The sequence below is a fragment of the Falco punctatus genome (genome assembly GCF_963210335.1).
Source record: "Falco punctatus genome assembly, chromosome: 6".
In the NCBI taxonomy this organism is placed as follows: Eukaryota; Metazoa; Chordata; class Aves; order Falconiformes; family Falconidae; genus Falco; species Falco punctatus.
Genome location: NC_137585.1, coordinates 88,535,840 through 88,563,087, shown reverse-complemented (window position 1 = coordinate 88,563,087; position 27,248 = coordinate 88,535,840). Strand labels below are relative to the sequence as shown.

The following is a 27,248-nucleotide window of genomic DNA, read 5'->3' as shown; positions in this document are numbered from 1 at the left end:
ATCTGTATTTTGTGGTGTGGTTATGCCAAAACCATCCTGAATACATGGATTTAAATAGGCCTTTGTGCCTATGTATTAGGAGGTATACCACAGTGAAAAGGAGAAAAGAAATAAAACACCACCAAAAACCCCCCAAACAACCGACCAAAAAACTCACTAAATCCCAAACTCCTGAGTTCTTAACATTTAGAGAAATGCAACTTTAGAACACTGGGCTATAGTCTTAATATTCATGCTCTTTGGGCCCCTAGTTTGGCAAAAGAATCAGTGGGATAAAAACCTGCTGCTCTCTGCATCTGCACACATACCTGAATTACCTGATCTCTTCTGGGTCCTGACCAGGAACCAGCCTAAACCTCCTCCGCCTCATTCTGTTCTGTGCTTCTAGATTTCTTTCCCAGGAACATGAACATCCAGGATAGGAAATATGATGGGAAGACTGCAGTCTTACTTTTTTATAGAGTTGGAATGCAACTAAAACAGGGTCCTAAAGCTAAGAACCTCTGAAGTTTGCTCAGTGAGTTCAAAAACTGTGATCGATTTCACTAAACCCCATGGATGGGCTCTAAATCAGCAGGACTGTTTTTAGGATTGAGAGTTTATTTCACCTCAGTTGAGTCTCAGGTGTGTTATTTTTAGAAAAGTGATGCTCAAATGTACTATATATTTGATAGAGATCATAAAGTTACTTAATCAAATTAGATTATTACGGTTGTATAAAGTTCTGGAGAAGCTTCTCACTACTTTCTTGTCTTGTTTCATGCCAGTGGCTCTTTATACCTGAAGGACGAGGTGAGTTTTCAGGACACTACAATGACAGGCCAAATCTAGAATGCTATGTACAGTGGCGTCATCAAAACTACCAAGTCCTGATGGTTGTTCACCATTAGCTGCTTATGTCAACTATTCTCTTAGGTCCAAGGAACCAGATACCTCACCAATCTCTATGACATAGTTCTCCAGTAACTGCTTCCAATAACCATGCTTATTGCTAGCCATTCCCAGTAACCATGTTCTCTTTGCATTGCAGCTCATCTGCTGGCAATGGTTTTGTTCTACCATTGCTTTAGGCAATAATTTACTGTGGATCTTTGGAAAAGATACATTGAAAAGCAAGAAACAACCATCAGCCTTATAACAACATATAAGTTTCATAAGCAATCTTTCCATTCCTGTGAAAAAACCTCAGACTCTTTCACTAAAATTTATTTATTCAAAATCTACTAAATGCAGCAGCAATTGTGAGTGAACTCCTCATCTTGTGGGAACTGTTTCACTCTTGCATTTCATAGCATAAATATAGTTCTTTGATTTCCTTCAATGTTCATTATTGTCAATAGAAATGTACAGAAAATATTACAAACACAGACATAAAGTTTCATCTCTTCCTGTGCCCATTCTAGTAAACCCATAGGTGCAACATATTCTAATATGTGCACTATGTTAACGTGGTTCAAACTATATTTATTTGTATGAAGTACCATGATGGATGCTGCAAAGGAACAAAACATATTATGTGCCTCAAAATGGCTGGAACTGTTGCCAAGAAAACAGCAGATGTTCACTCAATTGACAGCAAGAAAACTGATATTCAACATTTAGAGAACTTATTTCAGAGAATTTATGAACTTTTACTGGGGATTTTGGAGACAATGTGAACTGAAAGACAAGAGTCTTGTTCTATTTTTGGTTTTGTTGTGACTTGCTCTGTGGTCTTTAAGCAGTCACTTCACCTTTCTATGTCTCCATTTCTTCTTTCACCCTTTGTCTCCTGTCTTTAGAATTTAAGGTCTTTGAAGAGTCTACATTACACATTTATAGGATGCACAATGAAACCGCTGCAATATAAATAATAATTATAATGAGGCCAATTTTAACTCTGCCCTCAGCAGACAAATGAAAGAAAATTCCTCATTTTCTGTAATTTCAGAAAAAATTACTTGTTATTAATGTTCTTGTGAACACAACAGGAGGAACTGGAGATCGATCAGACTCATGTCTTCATTCTATAAACTTTTTGGCTGGTTTTTGTGAAATCAACTCACAGCCGAGCTGGAGTCCAACCAACCAACAGAAAAGACAGGCTTTTAATCAGGCTTCTCTACAATGGAACACATCCATTTGATAAATGAACTAATTAAGCAAATGAATAAGTATAACCTACCACTGTGAATGACATTTATAACTATGAAAAAGCTTCAGCTCCACATTAATAGCTCTAGAAACTCAGAGAAAAAGATGGAAAAAATACAAGTTCGATTCATGAAGCACATTTATGTAAATGGAGTTTTACCATGGTTAGCAGTCCAGTATAATGCATACTGTGTGTGTATAAAGATGACAAGGGGGAAAGAAGTCTGAAATAAGGTTATTCCATTTCTGAAGGTGGGGGTTTTTTGGTTGTTTTTTATTGTTGTTTTTTTTTTTTTTAATATCAGCCATTTCACAGACTGAAGAATGTAGCAATGACTCATGCTCTTTCTAAATGTCCTTTTGTAAAAGCAAGTGGAATGCCACAACACCTGTATCCTCATCTTTCCTTGATTGTCCCAAATCCATGTTTAATCTCTCTAGCAAAAAAGCTTGCATGATACAGGTGAGGAAAATGAGAAAAACAACTCAGACTCACTTAAATGTAGCTTTATAACATCAGCTGTACTTTTCCTGCTTTGCCAGATTAGACATTTCTAGGGTGGATCTGACAGCTTTGGAAACAATGGAAGTAATCTCACTGATTTCAGGGAAGTAGCAGTGGTCCCTGAGGCTGTGAGACTGTTTGTCAATGTGCTGTCTTTCCCATACAGAACCTTTAAAACTGTGAGTTTGTTTAAAATATTAAATGTATTAGGCAAGAAGAACCATCAGTCAAGTAACTAAAATCATACGAGGAGGTAGGAGTTTGTTACTGGAACTGAAAAACAGAATTTGTGTTATTATGATGCAAATACTATATGGTGTTCATGGCTGTCTAACCTTCAGCTGCTTATGCAACCGAGGGTGGGTTTCATTTCAGAGATATTTAATAAAGTGCTTCTTTTCCTATTTTTTTACCTTTTAGTGAATTGTTGGGTGGGGGTGTGTGTGTGTGTCTTTAAGACATAGTACCCACATTAATAGCCTGTGTGATAGTATCTGTTCCCAGGCCCTGTGGTTTTTTTTTTTCATTGTGAGATTAAGAATCATCAGTGAGTTACCAAACACGAAGAGCAATCCTGTTAGTGAGAGCCTCCAAACTGAACCTGTTCAAAAATTATCATCAAAACAGAAAATTGACCTAAAAAGAGAGTAAGAAAAAGAAAAAAAATAACCACCTCACAATATGTCCACACTTTCTAGCTAGCAATAAAATCTTTTGCAAATAACAGTTTTGTCCATTGTACACTCATTCTAAGACTGTGTTTGTTGCAGTAAATGTGCAATGAGATACCAAGACCCTCATACAGTGTACAGGCAGATGCTGTGAAAAGTACTCTAACCACACTTGTTTCTACAGCATGTGTTCAAAATGAGTGCTCCTGAGGGTAGGAATTGATTTGCCTGAGTTTGTGAGGGGACACTGACAAATCTAGTTGGAAAAGAAAAGGCTTCTGGGGTTTGTGCCACATTCAAGCAGAAGGCTGATCATGACTGGATCTCATTATAATGCAAATATAATACAGTACTACAGTACTATAGTTAAAAGAGGTGAATTCCCCAAATTAAAACAGTTTTGACACAATAAATTACTTTTCCACAGACTGTTTTGGATTTTTGGTACATCATTACTTTACTAGGATTATTTCCATTAGCCTTTTTCACTTTCTCCATTTTTCATATAGCAGCCATCCTTGTAATCTGCATCAGACCTGTATTTTGCTTTTCCTGTCCATGCAGCACAATTTTAAGGGAAATGTCAAGCATCACGAAGTAAGAACCTGTGAAAAGTAGGAAACCAGCTTTAGAGCTGCAAGAATTAATGACAGCAAGGAATAACAAAAAGGAGGCAGAGATTATACCAATCTTCAGGTAAGAGACTATGGTTGCATAAGTATTACATTGTTAAGATTCACTTCTAGAATACATCAAATCTTTTACCATTGACTTTTCTGTAATATGTTAGTATAATGTTAATCTGTTGAAACAACTGCAGCAAGTGGAGTTTGTTGTATGGTTGACAAATATAATTTTAAAGCAGGTTAAATTGACTGTAAAGGTGCTTTATGGGTTATTAGCTACACCAAATGCATGAATATGGGAAATGAAAAACAGTCCTGTTAAAGTCACTTGCTATGTATGGAATAATAAAGACTTTCTGTGGTTATCTGCAGAACCTTCTGTAAAGTAGTACCATTTTCATAAAGTACAGTTGTATAATAAACAAGTCTTAATTATGGTAGTTTGGAAAAGTGGTAAGGATCTCTGGTACAGTTCCAAGTTCTTCAGACAAACTGTTGGCTATTGCATCATGGTATCTTGTAGTATATTTCAGACTGTTTAGCAGCTGTATAATGTGAACATCCTCTTTAAGCCTATGATGTGAATCCACACATATGATACGGCATACAGTTTTTCACCATTCATTCTGTAATATACATATATTAGAATTAAAACTAGCTAAAAGTGTACTTTTCATTCCTTATAAGTGCTTGATTGGAAAGTGGCTGTTAAGTTTAAATTAATAAGCACCAGTGACATTTGTATGAATCTCTATGATTATTCCTTATTCTTTCATTACTCTTATTTTATATTATGTTTATTTTTTAAAGAAATCCTTGTGCTCCACTAACCATAGGACTGAAAAGGAATTACAAATATATTTTGGCACCAAGTCATCCTCTGTTCAGGAAGTTCTGTTTATTTCCTGGGACATCCTGATTCGTTGAAAGAAAATAACCATCTGACCTTGAACAACAGGTTTTCTTTTTTAGTGTTATATTATTTCTTTTATTTTATACTGTGTGTCCAGTAGCCAGTGTATCAGGTTATGCTAATCTCTGTTGTGGTACACTTACCTTTTTGCAGACTGCCCCATACCATGTGACTGAGGGATGGGAAGTAAACATCATTCTTTCTGCTTGGTGCCTCTGTGGCCCCTTAACACCTGTGTCAGAGGTTCCTGGCGTAAAATTGCATTAAGTGGGCAGTAGTGTAGAGAAATGGGAGCTGGAAACAATCAAAATGTTCTATTGCAAGCTGAGAGCAATGCTCTTTTGGGAGAAAGGGAATGTAAAATGGTAGGGAAAGTCACTCAGAAATTTCAAGACTGCTGTGATGCATTCAAAAATATCACAGGGGAAAAGCGTGTTCTTTACAAGAAACAAGCTGCCAGTTGAGACTATTAACCATTCTGTTAGCCCTACATAATAAAGCTAAATCATGTAAGGTGTACAGATAACAGATGGACCAACAGAGACAAATTATTTGTGATATAACTGATAACTAGGTCGAAGCTGAATTATTGTGAGAAATGGACTGTACTTTAAGAGAACAGGGGATAGTTCACAAGATTAGGGAAAATTTGACTTCCTAAATGAAAGCAGTGAGAGAAATGAAGTGAATCTTGTTATGAACATGCATTGATTAATAAAGACAAAATGCAGGGGTAAACGAATGACAGAGAACAGATTTGTTGGTAATAAATGTGGAGGCAATCACAGCACAACACAATTGTCCAGTGCCAAGGATAGAGTCATGGCAACAATTAAAACCATCTCCTGCAGAAATACATAATTTCCTGGACAAATTATAATGTAAAAACCTATTTTTTTTCTTTATGTACATACAGTTGGATTAAAAAGCTGTGATGACATCAGTAATCTTCATAGATCTCAAAACAGACATAGCTGATTGCTTGATTAAGAACAAGTGACAGAATAATGAAAACTGGTGGTGAGTATAGTATGTCTGTAGGGAAGATATGGAAAGGATTATATTAGTCCAATGGCAATATTTGAAACTAGCTCACTTTGCATAGCAGAATCAATTAGTGGTTCTAATTTTTTTTTTTAAAGTATATTGTACTTTTTTATAATTTAAATCTCATATATACTTTTTGGATTTGGTTTGAGAATTCACAACAGTCATTGCTGGATGCTGGCTTTTGTCATTGGACAAAAATATTAATATTTGCTAACTTTTTAATGCTAACAAATAAAATGTAAGCATATTTTAGCTTTCATACATATCACATTTTTGTTACATTGCTGATCTGTATAGAATAAACTTTTACCAGATTCTAAAGATAGATGTAAGTTTTCTTAAGGATAAGAACTGACTGTTCTGAAGCCTGCCAGTTTTATTCTGTTCTTTTCTTATTGAACCAACTCTGTATTGTAGAGTGATTTTTACTCAGAGTATCCCAAAAACCTCACTCAAACCAATAATCATGTGTTGATAGGTGAAATTAGTTTCAGAATTCTAATGAAGCTCAGCAGCTGGGAGACAGACAGCTCATCTGAAGATTAAATGAGAAAAATTGCCACTTTTGCTGGTTCCTTTAGAAACTCATTTACATTCTGTCAGCTCCCATTAGGAATGGGAACTGCAAATATTGAGGGAAGTATGCACGAGTTCAGTGCTGAAATGGCCAATTCTGATCCGTTCCTTCTTGCTTACAAAGCTGCCAGAAGATTTTATGCAGTTATGCCTTCTGGAAAAAGTGGGTGATAATCTCCTTGCTTTCAACTGTCTCCTAACATTCTGAATATAACATAACCCAAGAACCAATATCCAGTACAACAGAGAGAACAGAGGATAACAATATAATCCTAAAGTTTGGGATTGTAGTTCCTGGAGTGGTCTACACACCATTCTTTCCCTTTTATTTTTCTTGCTCCTTTTCGCATCCATGCACCTGCCGAGCTTCAGTATTTCTTCTTATGTGCCAGCACCGACAGCAATGGCAAGTATTTTACTTCATCTGGTTCCCCTCCAGTACCAGAAGGGTACCACACCATTCTTCTTCTCCTGTCCTTGTTACAGCCATGAATTTTTATGTAGTTGGGTCCTCACATTGACAACTTGTCATAAATTCTGCTGACAAAGCTAATAGTAGACTAGGAGCTTATATTATGCAGGTGTTACCCATTTCTCCACTCACCTTGGAAATACTTATACAGACCACAAGTAGTGGTGACTGTGCCAATTGAAAGAAATGCATTTAGGAATATAAAGACAGTGCATAACTGAATACAGAAAAAGTAATACTACTATTCAATGTGGGAAAGCGTAACACTGTGGTGTTGCAGATTTTTGTTGTTTTCAGTTTTGTTTTCTTTAAATAAAGGTTGTAAAAGTTATTAATGGCATAGAAAGATTGCATAGGATGTTCAATAAGTGTTTTCCTACAGCATCTGCAGGAGAGTTTGGTGAGAAATTCTTGATTTCAATGATACAACCCTATTTTCTATTTCAGCAATAATTACGGAAACCGCTGAATAAAAAATGATATTTAAATTTTTTAGATCTATAGGATTAAATAGCATATTACTAACAATTCTAAATGAAAATACGATATTTAATGCTGTGTTTTTCAGTAAAGCTCAGTAGATAGTTATGAATAGTCTGGCACTCTGAAGAGCGTGCCAGCATCATCGGAATGGTCTGTGGTATGTACAAGTCAGTTCTACAGTTCTAAATGGCTTTAATCACACAAGTTGACACTTAATATTTGCATTACAATTGAAAGGAAATTATTACCTTAAAGGAAATGATGCTGCAAAAGCATTCATGATAAACAGCTAAATTAAACATACATTTTGAGAGTGATGTGGTGCAATTCTGTGGTGATACTATGTCTGAATACAGGAATGGCAAAAACTGGGAATGTTTACAGATGTTAACAGATACTTCATACAGCTGCAAATGTAGATTTTCAGCTGGTGCAATGCTTTCAGTGTATCACCTGATAATCCTTACTTCCTTACTCCTTACTTCTACTCTTCTAAAGGATATAGAAAAATAAGACAGGATTTAGAAAAGAGCTTTAAGAATGACACAAGTCTTTGAAACCCCATTTTCGAGCTTTGGAGAAGGGCTTAGCCAGCTAACCTTCATAAAGTAGTTTAAGAAATGACACGATCACAGACTTATAAGTCTTTAAACCTTTAGAGAAATCTGGGAAAGTAAAATAAAAATCCCAACACACTATAGCTGATTTATGGAATCAGATTACTTATTTCAAATGCATGAAAGTAACAATAACTAAAAGTAGAAGGCAGATTAATTTACGCTCAGAAAACAGCACACAGTATCAAGCACTGGAATAGCTGGTGAATGCTAGTGGAGTCTTCATCACTTGACATCTTAAGTGTGTTTGTAAAAACATATGCATTACTTTCCACAATGCTTATGTCAAAAAGTATTTAATGAAGCACTAGTAGTATTTATGTGTATGTTTAGTACTTCAAAAACTTGAAAATTATACTAATTCATATTTCAGAATTTTGGGAGTATTTATCATATAAATAAAAAGGGTAAAAAGGAAGATCCTGGCTACTACTGTCCAGTCAGACTCAACTCTTTGCCCAGTAAGATCATGGAACAGATCCTCATGGAAGCTATGTCGAGGCATGTGGATGCCAGAGACGTGATTAGAAACAGCCAGCATGGCCTCACAAAGAACAAATTGTGCCTGACATCCTTTGGTCTTTTACAATGGGCTGTCCACATCAGTGGGTGTCAGAAGAACTACCAGTGTCATCTATTGACTTCTGTAAGATCTTTGACATGGTCCTACACAACATTCTTGCCTCTAAATGGGAGAGACATGAGTCTGATAGGTGGAATATGTGATAGATAAGGGATTGAATGGATGGCCATATCCAAAGAGTTTCAGTAAACAGCTTTATGTCAAAATGGAGATTAGAAACAAGCAATGTCCCTCAGGGGTCTGTACTGGGACCAGTACTATTCAATATCTTTATTAATGACATAGTGGGATTGAGTGCACCCTCAGCAAGTTTGCAGATCACATGAAGCTGAGTGGAATGGTTGATTTGCTTGAGGGAAGGAATGACATCCAGAGGGTCATTATCAGGCTTGATGAGTGGCCCCATGTGAACCTCATAAAGTTCAACAAGGCCAAGGTTCTGCATCTGGGTTGGGGCAATCCCAAATATCCACACAGACTGGAGGATGGATGGATTGAGAGCAGCCCTATGGAGAAGGACTCAGGGACACTAGTGGACTGCCCTGGTTTTGGCTGGAATAGAGTTAATTTTCCTCTCAGTAGCTGGTACGATGCTGGTTTGGATTTAGTATGAGAATAATGTTGATAACTGATACTTTTAGTTGTTGCTAATTAGTGCTTACTCTAAGTCAAAGACTTGTCAGTTTCTTAGGTTCTGTCAGTGAGAGGGCTGGAGGGGCACAAGAAACTGGGAGGCGACACAGCCAGGACAGCTGACCCAAACTGGCCAAAGGGATATTCCATAGCATATGGCATCATGCTTGGTACATAAACTGGGAGAAGTTGGTTAGGGCCTGCTGATCGCTGCTCGGGGACTGGCTGGGCATCAGTCAGCTTGTGGTGAGCAATGGTATTGTATATCACTTGTTATTTTCTCTTTTAGAGTATTCCTCTTTTTCTCTCTCCCCTTCTTGTTACAATTTTTGTTATTATAATAATATATTTTAAAAATTTTAATTATTAATTTGTTCTTATCTCAACCTATGAGTTCTACCTTTTTCCCAAATCTCCTCCTCATCCCTCTGAGGGGAGGGGGTGGGGAGTGAGTGAGCAGCTGCGTGGTATTTAACTGCCAGTTGGGGTTAAACCATGACATGGATAGAAAATTGGACATGACCTAGCAATGTGTGCTTGCAGCCCAGAAAGCCAATTATATCCTGGATTGTATAAAAAGAAAGGTGGCCAGCAGGTTGAGAGATGTGATTCTCCCCGTTTACTTTGCTCCTGTGGGACCCCATCTGGAGTACTGCATCTAGCTCTGGGGCCCCCAGCGCAGGAGAGACATGGTCCTGCTAGGGTGGGTCCAGAGGAGGGCCACAAAGATGATCAGAAGGCTGGAACAACTCCCCTGTGAAGACAGTCTGAGAGATTTGGATTTGTTCAGCCTGGGGAAGAGAAGGCTCTGGAGAGGTCTTATTGCAGCCTTCCAGTACCTAAAGGGGGCTTATAAAAAAGACAGAGAGTGACTTTGTAACAGGGCCTGTAGTGACAGGAGAAGGAGCAACAACTTTAAATTGAAATAGGGTAGGTTTAGATTAGATGTAAGTAAGAAATTACTTTCTGTGAGCGTAGTGAGACACTGGAATAAGCTGCCCAGAGAAGCTGTGGATGCCCCATCTCTGGAAGTGTTCAGTGTCAGAGGCTTTGAGCAACCTGATGTAGTGAAAGATGTCCCTGCCCATGGCAGGAAGTTTAGAACTAGATGATCTTGAAAGGTCTCTTACAATCCAAACCATTATATGATATATCACTCCTTTCATGTTTTTCCTACTTATATCTACACAGAGAAAGAAAAGTCTTATTATGTGTTAAGATTAAGACATAATTAAGTTGGCCTCAGAACTGAGAACTGATATGTTTTAATTACACTTGAATTTACATGCAAGTGTTGTTTTAGAAGGTTAGTGATTGGTAGATCTTAATTTTTGAATGTTACCCTAAGTGACAGTTAATAATACCTGAAGATCATTTTCTTGTTTGCCTGGTTTTGTTTTTGATATCTGTAATAGAGTGCTTGCTAGAACACAAAGAAAAAAAACAAGGTTGAATTTATCGATTTTTATCGACTTGGTGTATATAAAGGAGATTTACATCTGCTTATCTATGTATCTGCACTGTTGGCATGTCTCATTTTTTCGCTGGCACTCATAAGTTAAGAAGCTTTCTTCATTAATTTCCATATAGGTCAATGACCTATATAACAGCTTGGTACTGTAAGCACTTTTATACTCTATAAATTGCATTACATATTAAAAATATCATCTCCACACAGCAAACTATCTGTTAATGAATAGTTGAATGAGTAAAATGCATGTTGAAAAATGAATAAAGATTTCATAAGGCAATTAAGCTCAGTGTTATGTTTGCATTACTGTGATATTTGCATTACAAAAGAGTATTGTACAGTCAGAAAAGTGATATGAAGACAGATGTGTTATTATTGTGAAACTCAACAGCCTTCATAACCAAGTTCTCTGTTCTGTTTATACCATGCTGAAAAATAATTTGTTTTGAAGCAATAACGTTCAGTATGTCAAGAATAAACATTTATATATGTACTACTGATTTACAAAAGAGGCTAATAAGAATGTGAAAACATATTGACCATTTGTACTAGATAACTATTTTACAAGAGTGAAAAAATGAGGCTGTCATACAGCAGGCAAATATATTATCCTCTTTCAAGTAAGAACCTAAGTCTCTTCTGATATAATTGTATTTTGCATGGAATTATTGTTACTGCTATATAACATTTCTATTGAAGTATTGCCTGAAGAACTCATTGCACTATAGGGTGTATAAAATAAAACTCCACAGTCTATGATGTAGTATTTATTTGAAAAGGAATGTGATAGAGGAGCAGGGAGATGGAAGCTCAATAAAGGCTCTGCAGTAGAGAAATAGATTCAGCCAAAGCCCTCAGGTAATTGGCTTGATACATAATAATTGGTAGTCATATTGCCCATTTTGTTGAAATTTAGGATTTCTATAGAAAATAATCTGATTGAAAACTTGTAAGCTTTGTAAATCTGTCCTAAATATATGGCATGCATCTTTTGGGAATCTTTCTTAGGCTCCTGGTAATTTACCTGTGCAATCCATCAGCAGCTTTGCCTTCCTAGGTGTGCAGTTCTGTAAGCATGGCTCTGCATGGTGCCGAGAGCCATTCTCTGGTGCTGAGCAAGAAAGACCTTGAGTGAAATTCAATGCAGCTTTGAATATATTGCTTTGGAATTTGTACTAATGTATCTGCGTGGCATTACAGTGTGCCCTGATGATTGCCACTTTGATTGCCACAGGGCTAAGGAGCCCACTGCTCCCTAGTATTGCAACACCAAGTAATTTTTCTATGTTGACTAATCTTGAGCCGTTCTGGGATTGAACCCAGAAGCATGGGTTCTGGGGTTTCTGACATACATAATTTTAGGCAACTAAGATCTTCCACTGTTTGAGATGGGGCTCTGATTTCTTTCACCAATAAGAAATGGTATTTTGGGGGTTTGTTTCAGTTCTTGGATTAACCCCCTACATTTCAAAACAAAATCTTTCATGAGATGGAATTACCCCTCTCTGCACAGTTCTAATTAGGTATGAAGGACAGGAAGAAAGATGAAGTGATGGAAAGATTAATGATGAATGCTTTCTATCTCAAGGTCTCAAGCAGCTACCTTTTGTCAAGCTGTGAGGTAGAGAATGAGAATTCTAGCAATGTAAAAAAGAGGCCATGACAAAAAAGTTATAATAGTTCCCCTAAAGTGATGGTTTTCAGCCTTTCCAGGTAGGTGTCTCCTTAGTCAAAGTTAATTTTTCATGACCACCTCCCTTTGCAGTTGCTGTAAAATCAAGTACAAAAATATATCAGTGGGAAGTCAATTGAATTTACTTGTGTGACTGTTTGGAAAGGTCATCACAGAATACTTTCTCCAGAGATTAGGGTGTTCAGGAGCCAGTGAGTGAGATTATCTTCATTTCATATGGTAATCACATTTTCAGCACTTCAGAAGCACCCATTTGCATCTCATGACACCATGACTCTAGGAAGGTAAAATGAAGTACCTTTTCTGCACTTGTATCTATTAGATTGCATACTGTGATCCCTATGTGTTTAGTAATGTGCTGAACCTTTAAAACATTATTAGTCTGGTCAGTTAAGGAGCACTGTTCTTTTTCCCACTATCGTTTAAAACTTCTAGGGGGTTTGAAAGGTTTGCCCTTATGGAAGCCATACCCTATTGGGCTATTGTTGCATGAATGCTGTATCGCTCTGTCTTTAATTAAATTCAGAGACAGTTTCCTTGGAGCAGATATAAGACTCACTGGTCTGTAATGTCAAGGATCATATATGGGTTTTTTATTTTATTTTTAACCTAAGGTGACAACTTCCCAATCTTTGGGAACAGTGTGTGGTTTATTAAGGATATATTGCATATCTTCATTGCTACCTTTGCTATTTCACACTTCAGTTCCTTCAGAATTCTTGTATCAGCACCATCTGGTCCCAGTGATTTACTGCCCTTGAATTTTTCTGAGTCACTCTATAACACCTTTCTTCAAGGCATCAATCTTCAAGTCCCACAAAAATTATTGAAATTAATTAAATTATCTTTGAGTCAGGAAATTTCCTCATTGCCCTTCCTAGTAAATATGGGTGTAGAAAGCTACATTCAACTTTTGCCTTGCTTTGATTGCTTTGTTCATTACTTGGTAGTTGAAAGGACTGACGATTTCTGGACAGTTTGTTGCTGGTTCCTAAAAAAGCCTTAGACTTCTGATCTTCTAAAGATATTTTGATGATCTTAGTCAAACTTCTTCCTCCTTTCTTGTGTTCCCTAATTATAATTGTATTTTTCCATTTGTGCACATTTCCTCTGAGTTTAATGGAGTGTGGTTAGGACCATGTTTATGTTGATATGTAACTATATTATGGTACTAAGCTCTGAAAAAAATGAAGGTTAGGTACACTTTGGCGCTCAGGCCTGTATAGCATGAAGAGTTAGTATATTATTATGAATTTTCCTTCAGAATCAATCATGATGTGGTTTTGCACCTGTCTTTCTTACCAAGTGTCTGAGTAACTTATCCTAAAAATTTCCACCTTGATTAAGTTTGTGCATATGCACATATGAGCACCTTGGGGCAGGGAGGGGAGTCTTGGGCAATGCCTCTGTATGGGTAGTGCCTTATCCCTAAAGAACATCCTTGGGTTTTGTCTCTGATCTCTGTAATTCAATCAGAGTGCAAGGGAGCTTCAATGTTTTAGAAGAACAGTCACCATTTTCTGCCATCCAATTTTCCAGAAGGAAAACTGTGCAATTTAACAGGATATAATCAACTTGAAAACCAAATGGAACCTGGTTGCTTCAGAGGTCACCTTGCCTCAATGTTTCCACCCCAAGCTCCTTACTTTAATATTTTAATATATTTCCTGATATGTTGCTGTCATTTGGGGAGGGGAGGAGGGGGGCAGGGAAGTATTAAGGCTGCAAAGAAATGCTTCAGTGGCTTTGTACACCTCCACCACCCACCACCACCTCCTAAAGGCCAGAGGTTTGGAGGAGACATAGCTGGGACAGCTGACCCAAGCTGCCCAATGGGATGTTACGTACCATGTAAGATCATGCTCAGAAACAAAAGCTACAAGAAAGGAGATGGGGAGGGCATTCATTACTGAGGTGCTTGGGGTTTTGGTTTTTTTGTTTGGTCGGTTTGTTGTTGTGTTTTAATTTAACTGACACTATCTTGACCCATGAGTTTTTCATCTTATTTTTTTTCTCCCTTCCCTGCTGAGGAGAGAGGAGCAAGAGAGAAACTTGGTGGGCACCTGGCAGCCAGCCAAGGTCAATCCACCACACACTCATTCACATGAATAGTGTGTATGTATTTATCTGTAAACCATGTGGTCCTGCCTTTCATTTGAATAAATATTTAGTATGCTGTTGCGAAGACACTTATGACCTCATGAGTGTTCCTTAAAAAAAAACTCACAAAAATTATTGAAATCTTGGCATAATGTTTTGTGTAAGGCATCAAATCTTTCAGTCAAGATGATTAATGACAGGCTTTTTGGCGACAGGACTTTCTTTTGCAAGGGTCCCTGCAGCAGCATTTTCAGCTGGAGCTGGTGAGATCTCCCACACTGTTGTTTTGCTTAGCTCTTACCATTCAGCTCGTCCATGGGGTCCTGTGTGACCATTCCAGCGCATTCATGATCCATTGCTGCAGATTGTCTTAAACTAGGTACAAAACATCTATCTTAATTATGTGCAAAAGACTGTCCAACTTGACCATATCTGCACCTGAGGAACCATTTCTGCTGCCTAGTTAAAAATATTTTTTTATGCACAGTTTGATCAATTCTGTAGCAAAAACCACACAGTAGAGTCTTCAGGAGGGACAAATTTGACCAAGGATTTTAATCTACACATTGAAATATTTAAGTCATTCTACACACTACAGGAACTGCCCAGGAGGAAAATGTTTGTGATGGTATGATATACTTACTTGGGGAGCTACTGCATGAATTAATCAAATATGTAGTGTGAGGGTGGTGAGTGGTTCAGCCAGTTACCTTGTCTCAAATCACTCTCTTTCAAACTGGTCCACCATATTGTGTTAGCCCATCTATGCAAAAGACTAGCTGAGGGGATGCTGAACCACCCAGGGAATTAATGATTGCAGTGCACTGGGTGTGAGCATTGACACAGCCCATCTATTCTGCGAATACAACTGCAGGATGAACTGTAATTTAATCCTTATAATTTAAGTTCAACAGCTCCTGCTGCAGTGCTGGAAAGTAGACTGTACCTTGTTACGGAAATCAGTTTTTTCCATCTTAGAATCAATCTGTAAACCAGTCCATATCTTTGAAAGACATAGTTCTTCTTGAAGTTACATCAGACCTGGAAATTGAGAAAAAAAATTATTCTTTCCTCTTGAGGGTGCAAGACATTTTTTTCTGCATATTTTTCTCTAGGTGATTATATAGCCAGCCAGATGATCAAGCATGATGTGGTTCTATTATTTTACAGATCAGGGCAACAAATTAACAGATAATTGTGTATGCATGATCTCCTTTCACCAATTCATGTAGCTCATGATCTTGGAAGGTCCTCCACTCCTCTCCGTGTTGCATGTGTGTGTATGTATATGGGAAGGCAGAGGGTTTCTTAACTCTGCTGAAATTAGGACCATTATCTCTGCCGGCCCTTTGTTTCTGTCCATTTCTGTAACCTAATTTCTTAATATCTTTTTCCCCTAACTCCAATTCACTATTTACGCAATAAAACATAAGTGTATATGCATATTTGATTGTAGAGGGAGATTGTGAATATCCCTTTACACTTTCAGTCTGAAATTGAAGCTTGAGAAATGCAATTTGTAGAGCCTGATGATGGGCTTGGCAACCATAGCAAGAAATCACGCCCTCTGCCCTGATCTGAGAGCCCAGCTCTGGGGGCTGGCCTGGGCTCACCTCGGCCGGCACAGGCTGGGCTGTTTCAGCGCCTGCCTCGGGGCCGCGTGCCTGTTGCCCCCGGCCTGGGCCTGAGCTCCACCAGTGCCTCAGCGGGAAGGGTCTGGCAAACCCAGGGGGCCGCTGCCCAGCACACAGGAGCCCTGGGGGGGCTGAGCCTGGGGAGGCCGTGGGGCCACGGTCACCTTCAGCTGGGAGCAGCCAGGGAGCAGCCCAGGGTGAGGAAGAATATAAAAACTGCCTGAGCAGCACCCCCAAGGCTCAGAGGAGGAGACCCCCACCACGAACATCATATCCCTCCCAGTGGAGGTCTTAGGATATTAGCAACATATCATGTATCATCTGCTTACATACATCCAGTGCTATTTGAGAAAGACTGAATTTTTCAAACTTAAGATCCAGAGGGAGAATGGAAAGGTGACTATAAACTAGGAACAGTAGTATATATTAGGTTGTTTGTGTACAATTCTAATTGTATTATTAACAACGTCTTTATCTTCCAATATGATAATTTGGACTTTTAGACTGTTAAAACATGAATTACTGACAATAAGTTCCTAGCTCCATATAGTTGGTGTGTTTCCTTTTGCTCATAACAAGATTTTGAATGTAACATTTCTAGCCTTGTGGCTTGCTTTGATCTAGCAATTTCCAGCTGCTTCTGCTTTGAAACAAACTCTACATAATCACCTTTTGGCCCCTGGCTGCTGAGCCTGCCCTCTGCTTCATCTCAGAAAGCTCCATCTTTCTCTGGGTGCTGCAGGTTCTATCATTACCATCTTTTCGTCTGCTTGCCCTACCCTGTTGTTTTCCGTATGTGAGCAGTTCCCTTCTCACCTCCACTTTCTGGGGGATTCAGGTGTCTCAGTGCAGTAGCTGAAACAGCAAATGGGTGACTCTCCTGATGACCTAGCTGTAGCCTGCTACAGGAGCAAAGCCTGCTGGAATGAGTGACCATACAAGCTGCAACAGCAAAATGATGTGGTCCCAGGATCCTTTCGTAGTTCATTTCATACTCAGACTTACATCATTCCCTGAGAAAGCCTTTTCTCTTAAGCAATATTTTTTAACTATGGAGTAGAATTTAATACCTGAGGAATATGTTGACTATCCTGATGCAGACAAACATGCTGTGAGGATGCAAACTGCGCTCCTTTACTACTTCATGAAAAAGTACTGTCAAGAGAAAGTTTGATGTTCCTAAAGTGGCTTTTTTGACTAGGAAAACACGAGTTTACTAAAAGCTGATCAAATATTGTCCTGATGTTTTACATTATAGCCCATGCTCAAGCCGAGTATATAAGAAAGAATTGAAAATGGTAGTACACACTGTGACAGCTGACCTTCTTTTATACGGACACAAGCTACTGAGCCCATTAACATGTTTATTTATTTAATATGATGAAAAGCAAACAGCACAACTCAAATTGGGTATTTATTATTGCCTGTTTGGAATTGTCCGTGTGTAATTCACATTCTATGTAATACCAACACTGTATCAGAAGCCTGCTCCCATGCACCCTTCTCTATTAAAATAGTTCCTTTATTCTACATGGTGCTGACAGTTAATTTAAAAATAGGCATCACCTCTGAATTCACTTCCGTAATATGAAGGGGGAGAAAAGATAGAATTATTTGATCCATTGTTACAAGCACAATGTTCAAAATCAGGCTTTTCTGAACAGGTTTTAAGGATTTAAATGTTTAAAAAGATACTGTAATTCTAAGCAGCCGTATCACAGGCAGTACCTGGCTGTATTTTGTACACAGATATGAATATATACATCTATGCAATTAGATGATACTTACACAGCTACTTGCACAGGTGGCCAACTACATATATTTTGTGTACTGCCTATTTCTGTATAATCATATATTGACAGCATTACAGGTGCAGGTAGGGTATAAAATAATATACATACACATGTATAACTCAGATATAAACCTTTGTATTCTTCATATATATGGATATCTGAACATGGCAGTCCAAAGTCCAGTAACAGTGCTCAAATATATATACTGAAAATAGTATTCAAGCAAAAGCTGTGTGTTGCTTGAATAGGTTCACAATGTAAACCAGATAAATTCTGGAAAGACATATATGTATATACTCACATACACACACACCTATACTCCTGTGGCCTCAGAGGAGGGAATTCAGTATTTGATAGCACTATAAAATGGAGCATTAGAAGGAAAATTTCTAACCTCTAGTTTTGGACTTTAAGCTGAATTCATGTTCACCAATTTGTGGTGTTCAAAAAGACTTTGCTTGTTTTCTAAACTTGCCTTTCAACTCTAATTTTGAGCTAGTGAAAATATGTGCATATTCACTGAGCATACACATTGTGACTTATGTTCATTGGTTAGTTCAAAGAACAGTTTCTTCACTAGTGTAATAGACTATTAGATATGAATTGTTAAAACCTATTCTTTGTCGTCATAAAATTATTGCAAGTAAAAAGAATCATAGAAAAGTCACAATTAAAGTAGCCAATCGTATCTATTTTGTACCCAGCCAAAGCTTATTTTTTCTCAGAACTCTGATCTATGCATTTTAATTTAAATGATAAGGTGTTAGCATTTCACTTTTTCCTTGTGGTAGACCACTTCAAACACTGTGCAGCCTAGACATCAAAGAATTTATCCTATTTGTCCTCAGTTATCTTTGTATGATTTTAGAGGTTGTTCCAGATATGCACAAAGAATTTTCAACTTTTCAGTATAGCTCTTTTGTCTTTGCTTGAGTATTTAACCAACTTAAATGTATTTGGCTCTTAAATCTATTTCAAATTAATTTGTTGTTTTAATACTGAAATTCTCAGAACTCCCTGCAATGTGCAGTACTATTACACATTTATTTTGATGTAAAGGTTGACCCTTCCTATTTGGTGATACGGGGCATCTAAAATAATTAGTACAATTGTTTAGATAAAAAGACACTTATAGTGACATTAATAGTGACTGCTGAAAAAAGTTCCAATGATCTAATTCTTGCTTTTCATATGAAAGAAAATGTTTCACATTACTAGCAGAGTTAACATTTTCTTAAAACCACATACTTTATTTATGCACTTAGTAGCTACTGCAGCACTTTTTCAGCTCTACCAAACTTCAGTACAAAAGGTAATCTGAATTTGAATCAGATCCAGGCTTTCTACCCAAATATTGCAAATCCACCAGAATCAGCATCACTAATTCTTTAATAGAGTAGATATTTTATGAAACCTGAAAACATTAGTAGAGATTTTTTACAATTGCAGATTAAGCTTTTTACAGGGAATCACTAATGACAGTTAGGTTCAGTAGAACAAAGATTTAATCTAATATTAGTTTCTGGCAAGTCTATTTGCAAGGTTATTTTTGCAGATTAAATTAGCTATATTGGGAGGTCACCCTCTTACTTCTAAATCAAGAAAGAAAGACAGATGCATAATGGCATAATGCCGTAGATGTATTATTAACCAATCTTTCACAATAAGGAAATTAGCTATTCACCAAGAAGGGGTGAATAAAATAAAAAGATGTTTTATAACATAATAAATATCTCTTGGAAGAAGTTGGTGAAAGGCCAGCTGAATATCCATAAGTGTGCAACCTGTCTGTATCTTAGTATTCAATCTCTGGCAAATGTAAGTTCTTCGCTAAGAGTCAGAGAAGCAAGATACCACAATTTAAACTGGCCTAGGACCTATCTATTCTGGGCTACATGATGTAATTGTATTCTTTAAAATGTGGCTTTGGGCTTTTGGCTACTGTCTTAACTAATCATAGTCTATGCACCCATTAGTAGATGGTGATGTATAGTGTTCAGTCAAAGCAAGTAATTTGAATTTGAAAATCAGTCACCAAATTTAAACTGAGTCCTAATCTTTTCTTTATATTTATATTTTACATGTCCAGTTATTTTTTACTTCTAAGAAAGGTCACGGATACAAGTATGCAATACAGAGAATGAGACAAAAAATTCTGAGAATAAAAGAAAGAAAAAGACCAAGTAATCCATCTTAAAGATGAGCCATATCTTGAATTAAACAATCTCTTGCCTGTTTCCTGGAAATTTTTTTCATCGATCAGAAAAATCCATGTTTGAATCTCTGCTTCCATTTGACTTTTGTCCAAGGAATGAGTATCTTGCAGGGACATCACTTGCTCACAGTTAAGCATAGTCTGTTATGAAGAAAAATGAAAAATCAAAAAGCCTAGAGCTTTTTGGGGCTAAATAAAGAATCTTTCAGTCCCACTGCAAAGGGCAGCAGACCTGAAAAAGGCATGTGAAAATAACAGCAGGGCTGCACCAAGATTCCACCCCTCACAGCTATCTCCTCTGGATAAGCAATGGCACTTGTGAGCTCAGGCTCAGCCCTCCTTTATGATTAGGGTTAGGGTTCAGACAGTGGCAAAGTCCAGAACTGTAGGGACAATGAGGCTGAAAAGTTCTTTTGTTAGTGTACATCTGTATAGCTCCAATGGTTTCAGCAGAGAAGCTCTTTAAGTCCAAGAGCTGAGCCGCTGACTCTCAGCTGTTTTCTATATGAAGTGCTATTTTGTCTTGCTGAATGAAGTTACTTTTTTTAAGTGATAACTTCCAGTATCAGTGAGCATTCGGTACAGGAAAAGTTAATTTAAAAGCAAATTCAAGTGTTTTCATAGTCTTAGTATAGAAACAATGAGGTTATTTTGATAGATGGCTTTTATGGAAGGGCTCATGCTAATTAACGATTCTTTTCTCATTAAGTGACAAGGTAAAGTTTGGGAGTAATCATTTTGCCCTCAAATAATCATTATTGTGATAGCATATTGGGCCTCTAGCAAGCTCTCATACCATCTAGAAATAGACACTGTGGTTCAGATGGACCTATAATATAGTAAAGCACCCTGCAAGTGATGGGGTGCTTACATCTCATTGAAATCAATGAAAGTTTGGTTGTCTGAACAAGACTTGGGTTTCCTTACGGAATAGCTGATATAGTATGCCCTCAGATACAGATACTGTACAGTATATTAAGGAGGTGCATTTGCTTATCTGGTGTCTGCAGAATCTCATGAGTTTTATTCAGCTTTTGGCAAAAATAAATGGAACAGAAAAAAAAATAGTTCTTTTTATTTGTATTACATACAAAAGCATCTTCAAACTCTGACCAAGAGTAGGATATCAGTGTAATAGATAGTGAGACAAGCTGTGTTCCTAAGTACTTACAAATTATATAAGGTTACGTTTTTATCCATGCTTTGCAGATGTGTCACTAAAACATAAAAAGCACGTCATTTGCCCAAGGTCAGCTATCTCTTTTTTTTCTTTTTTTTATGTAGTTATTATTTAGATTTACCAGCAATACAGAACACCCATAGAAAAGCACTGAACATTGTTATCCATCTAACGCATTTATCACAGTGAAGTCCTTGGCCATGAGTGGAACTCAAAGGCACTGTGTTAGTCAAAGTAAAGACGATAAATGCCATGGATTGTCCTCTCAAAAGCATTTGTGTTTTCTCTGAAAGTAAATAAATACGTACTAGGGAAAGGTATTCTAGCAGTGTCCAGGCAGTGACATTTTCTCCCCTTCTACTCCCCTACCTCTCAGTACAGATCACTGCTGAGGCTCCTTTCCTGCATCTTTCAACTGACTTATTCAGAAAACTTTCTCGATAGTGTGTTAGAAGACACTCCTCTGTTAGTGTGTTTTCTTCTCTAATGGCTATGTATGCCATGTGACTGCAGTCCCTGACCGGTAGGTAGTGAGTAATGGATTGCTTTATTTTTAGAGCAAATGTATGTAATGGCTGTGTTCTTGTTTCTGATGGCAAAATCAGGAGGGAACTGTGGCCATTATAATAACAAATATGGTATCTGCAAATTTTGTTAGCTCTAAGTTGTAACAAATAAACGTACAGAGCTTTGACTTGCCTTTGAAACAAACAGCAAATGGTTCTTTTAAGACAGTCTTAGGCACTGACTGCTGAATACTGCAGGGAAAACTTAAGCACCAGATTGGTGAAAGAAACAAAAAAATGGGGGGGGGGGGGGGGGGGGGGGGGCGGGGCAGAGCATGAATGGTAATGAAGAGATGGAAGATTTTTAAGCAGCATTTAGTCAATTATATCCTTCATCCTTCTACTTGCATTGCACCAATTTTGGTTTAAAAGGCATTTTTCCCTTTACGGCTTCTAACTAATTTTTGTGTTGTACTTTCTATTGGTTATGTGTCTCACATACTTCAGTCCTCATTCCTTTCATTATCTTCTTGTTCATTGAGCTATTCTCCTTATTAATTTAATTATCTGCTTTTGCTTTCCTTTCATGCAGTTTTATCTTGAATTTGTCTTTATAGTCTTCTGTCATGTCATTTCCCTGCTGTTTAATTCTTACTCCTTTCTAGCACAGGCGAAGGCAACATTTGCCTTGAGTTCAGTGAGCATTAGAAGGACCTTTAGTTATTATTAATGCTTTATATTATAGCTGAAAGCTATTTGATGACAGTAACTTCCCCTTGGAGTATACCATGAGTGGTTGGTGCTGATCTCAGGAAAAATTATTCTTTGGGGTGTGTGTGTCTCCTGTCTGGTTTTTTGGTTTTTTTTTTTTTCTTTTTTTTTTCTTTTTTTCTGTGTGTGTGTGGAGTGTAGAACAGTAATAATTAGAGTCCCAGCAATCCAAGATCAAGAAAAGCAACTGAAACATGTGCTGCATGATCCCTTGCTAACCTGGTGAATTTAGCCTGGCATCCCAAAGACAAGGATAGGCTTATCGGACCAGAGAGGTACAGAGTATGAATAAAATGGACACTAACCTATTAATACAATAGTCATCAGTATTGCTTTTGCTAGTAGTGAATCTGTTTAGACCTCTGTGTACTACTTAAATTTGCAGTGTCTAATCTCCAGTCTGCTCTGTGAAAGCACAAAACAGTGCTCCCAAAAGAAGAGTCAAGGGAACATACCATCCACTCATGCCCCTTAAAGAATCGTGAAGGTATATGGCAGAAAGGAACCCATATTCTCAGAGAAGGCTTACATACTTGTCCTTTTTTTCCCTTAACATAAGCATGTTTTAGTGACAGGGGGAATACCAGAGCAGCCTAGAAGTACATCTGGGATTAGAATGCAAGTCTTTTGAGTTTCATGCCGGTGCATATTTCCCTTGAAGAAAATTGAGAAATGAAGTCTCACATACACTAAATTCAGATTTCTTAATGAGATCTACCTGGAAATAGCAATCTAAGACAGTAGTTGCATAATCCACTGTCTGTTGAAAAGATAAATTATGATTTTACACAAATATACACACACACATATATATGTATGCATAGATATTGAACAGTTTAACTCGTCTCAAAAAGTAGGGTTCAGAAGTAAGACCTAACTTTGTCACTGATTTGTATTGAATATCCGGGATTTAAGTAGAACCAAGTGAGAGGCAGAGTGCCATCAAAATGTACTAACAACAAAAAAATATTTGCAAGTAAGCAGATTGGGTGCTAATTATATCTTTTCTCCCCTGCCCTAGTCATGAATCTTAACTTATGCTTGGATGAATATCAAAGGCTAATCATCACTTTACTACTTCAACATCTTCTTCAAAGCAGTACCAAAACCAGAGCAAGGATTAATAGAATTTAAAATAATATTACTAATAGCATATCTATATTCACAGAGACCTTTCCCATCAACAGATAAAAATGTGATATATCACTATTTTATTACTTTCAGTTTTAGGATATTCTCTACTGTTTGGTCCCATTGCTGCAAACAGTTCTGTATCTTGTTGAATTTAAAACATGGCTGCAGCTTCTACTAAGTTAACGTGATAATCCACGCAGTTACGGGTATACAGTGTTTGCGTAAGAAGGGTTTGAATTTATGTGAAGTTTTCACTTGGACTGTCAGCTACATTAGTAAATTACTCAGTTCACAAAACTGTTCATCTAAATTCATCAACAGCCTTGTTTTCATAATCTGTTTCATAGGACAGAACAATTAAATGGGTAAGTGGATATTATTTTTTTTCCTTTTTTCCCCCAAATTTTAAGTCAGCTTCATGGCTAAGGAAAATGAATTATGAAACTTTATCCTTAGGCTTTTCAATTAAATATCTGAATTGAGTGAATACCCTTTTTCAGTGTTACCTCCCTCCTAATTTCCTTCACAGTTTCATTTTTCATGGAAAGCTATAGAAACTTGTGCTGTGAAGTGCATCTGGGAATGGGACAGTAAGAAGTTCGCTATATCTCCACCTGATAGTACAGCAGAGAAGGAAAATGAATTGCCGTTAATAAAGTGCCTTCTGTGAGTACTTGTTCCACCCTTAATGCTGTGGTGCCCTTTACTTATTTATATTGTTTTAATGACTATATAGCTTACTCTTGATTTAAAACCATATCCAGAACAGAATCATGTTTGTATTTAGTAGTAAAACAGAAAAAAATCTCAAATATCTTCTAAGTCAGACCTATATCAGCAGCTCCATAAAACACTAAAACTCAGATGGAGCACATAATTTCAGAGATTAACTTCTTCATCAGCTGATATATGCAATATGCACGATTTAACTATAGATTAGTATTTTTTTTTCAGTCCAAAAATTCTAAATTACTGCAGATCAAATAGAATGTCAATACATGCACTTCTAACAACAGTAGGTTTGCTTCAGGTTTAAATCACTACACTCTCATTGTCCTTGCTAAGGTACTTTAGGGTTTGATCCAATAATGATAGCCATACCTTGTGCTTAAAGTTACTTATTGCCCAGCCCCAGTGCAATCACTTCCAAATCCTCTTTGTTCACTCCCTGAGTTTACACTCTCTCCACAGCACCAGCGCTGTTCTTGAATTATTCTGTGCCAAAAAGCTGGCATGGATAGTGGTCTGAACACCCACAAATTCAATTATTCACTGAAACAACCCACAGACAGAGAAGTATTTGTATCATAGTTTTATAAAAAGAAGAATTGATGAAGAAACATGTAGTGTCTTGTCCAGAACCATGGAGCTGTCAATGTTAGTGCCAAGGTTGGATTCACTCATGATTCATATCCCTGTTCCCTAAACATAATAAGGTATCACTCAAGGTCTGTGAAAACTCCTGACTGCAAAAAATGAAGCCAGCATGTTTCTGCAGTGTCTCATAGTATTCTGAAATCTTTGGATGCTGAAAACCAGAGGTGGACGTGGACCAGAAGGCAGGCAGGAAAGTCCATAAAAAGGGACAGATGCTCAGGTCAGAATCTTAGGTTTCGAAACTGCAGAGGCATAAAGGTATAAGCATATAAGGCTCTACAGAAAACTTCAGGTCCAAAAATGAATTTCATCCAAAAGATAATGAAAGCCAAGAACATTCTTATAAAAGCATTTGGCATTTAGATTTGGGGGCTGGCATGGGTTTGATGCAGGATTTAACACAATCCACAAGGACAGAGCAAGTGATCTAATACTGTATCTTCCTTCTTGAAATTTCTCAGTCATAATTCAGTTGTCTATTCCTGTTTCTCTCTTCAGACTATATCAGTTTTTTGGTTAATTCTACTCCAAGTACTTGCTTCCAGTCTTCTCTTTACATCTCATAGGTTGTTCAGTTGCACCTATTCTACCTCTCTGCTTCACATTTTAAGCCTCTCCAAGTTTTACATCGATCTTATTTGAGCTCACCATTTCCATTGTTCACTTAGAACTGCATCAGTTTTTTGAATTGCTTTATTTTCCCTGTCTGCTTCAATTTCTGGGCTTAAATCACATCAGTTTCACATCAACTTTTCAATCACTCTTATCTCAGACATCTATTTTTACTTCTTACTTTAAATCACATCAACTTTCATATTGATGTAATTTATATAAACATCTCCTATTACTTATTCTAGGCATATTGACTTTAAAAGGATTTCCAATTTGTATAAAGCTCTGTGGATTTGTTACGTTTGCAGTACCTTTATGTGATGAATTCAAAAATAAATTGAAAATTATTTTCTATATGGAAATCTTGTAAATGGCAACATAGAATTCTTGAAAGAGAATGTTTTTCCCTAACAAAGCACCTAAACCAAATCTTCTGAAATTAGTGGGAGTCTTTCCAAGTAGCATTTAGGAAAAATGCAAAGACAGCATTTTAAGAGAAATATACTCCCTCGCTATTAAAATCAGACACACTTTCACAGGAAAAATCAAGTATGAGATAAATTTAAGATAGAGGTTAAACTGTAGAATAGACATAAATTATAGACTGATGCTATTTTAGTAACACCTGTTTCCAAATGACAGGATAAGTAATATAAGCAAATATAACTTACCAAGCTGATGTGAAAGAAGTCAAGACTACATTTGGCTTTGACTTAATCAGAAAGGCAGAAAAAAAGTCGACTAACTCCACTACAGTTACTTCCGCAGCAAAGAAACATATCTGCCTTTTTTTTCTGGTTCTGAAGACAAGGAATGCAGGGCCAGAATTGGTGCCATGCCAAACATACTACTAATTTTAATGAGTCTGGAATTTCAGCCATTTACTACTAACTGCTATACTGTTGCATTTTGCAACTTAAACATGGAGATGTTAGAATCTTATTACTCAGCTACACAGGCAAATTGATAGAGATGCAGAGTACATCCTTTCAGTTGGGGGACTTTCTGCCATTTTCCTGAATCAGGCACCAAGTTGGGTGTCCTGCTAAATACAGATAGACATCTGAGCTGGCTTTCCCCCAGTTCCCTTTATAGCCAATGGAAAGAAAATGGCATGTCATGGGTATGCCTCATCTTATCAGCTGAATGACATCTTGTTCTCTGTATACAAAAGTACTGACTAAGCAAATCTTAAGGTAATTAGCTTAGTGATAGAAGTCTACATCATAGATACCTTCAACTAGGCAAGATGAAGCCCAGTCATTGTGCATAAAGTGCAATGCAATGCAAAAGAGCTCCCAATGGGGACGAGAGTTTCCACTGTGCTCTACTGTAAACTGATCTGGCAACTTGGCCGCCAGTCTGTGCTGACCACAGACCTTCAGTTACACCATTTTGATACATCAATATGTAAGAATAATCAATTTCCATACACAAGAACATTCAAGTAAATTCTAATGTGTATTAAATGGAAGATGGCTGATTTAAAAAAAACAACCA

General features: G+C 37.3%; 1 protein-coding gene across 1 annotated transcript in view; it reads left to right on the top strand.

Moving 5' to 3' along the window:
* Positions 1–27,248, top strand: part of TAFA5 (TAFA chemokine like family member 5) — a 522,400-nt gene extending 495,152 nt beyond the window's left edge. Inside the window, exon 7 of the transcript XR_013929223.1 lies at positions 1–27,248. This exon is cut by the window's left edge and continues 30,010 nt beyond it. The gene's annotated coding sequence lies outside the window, so the exon portion shown is untranslated.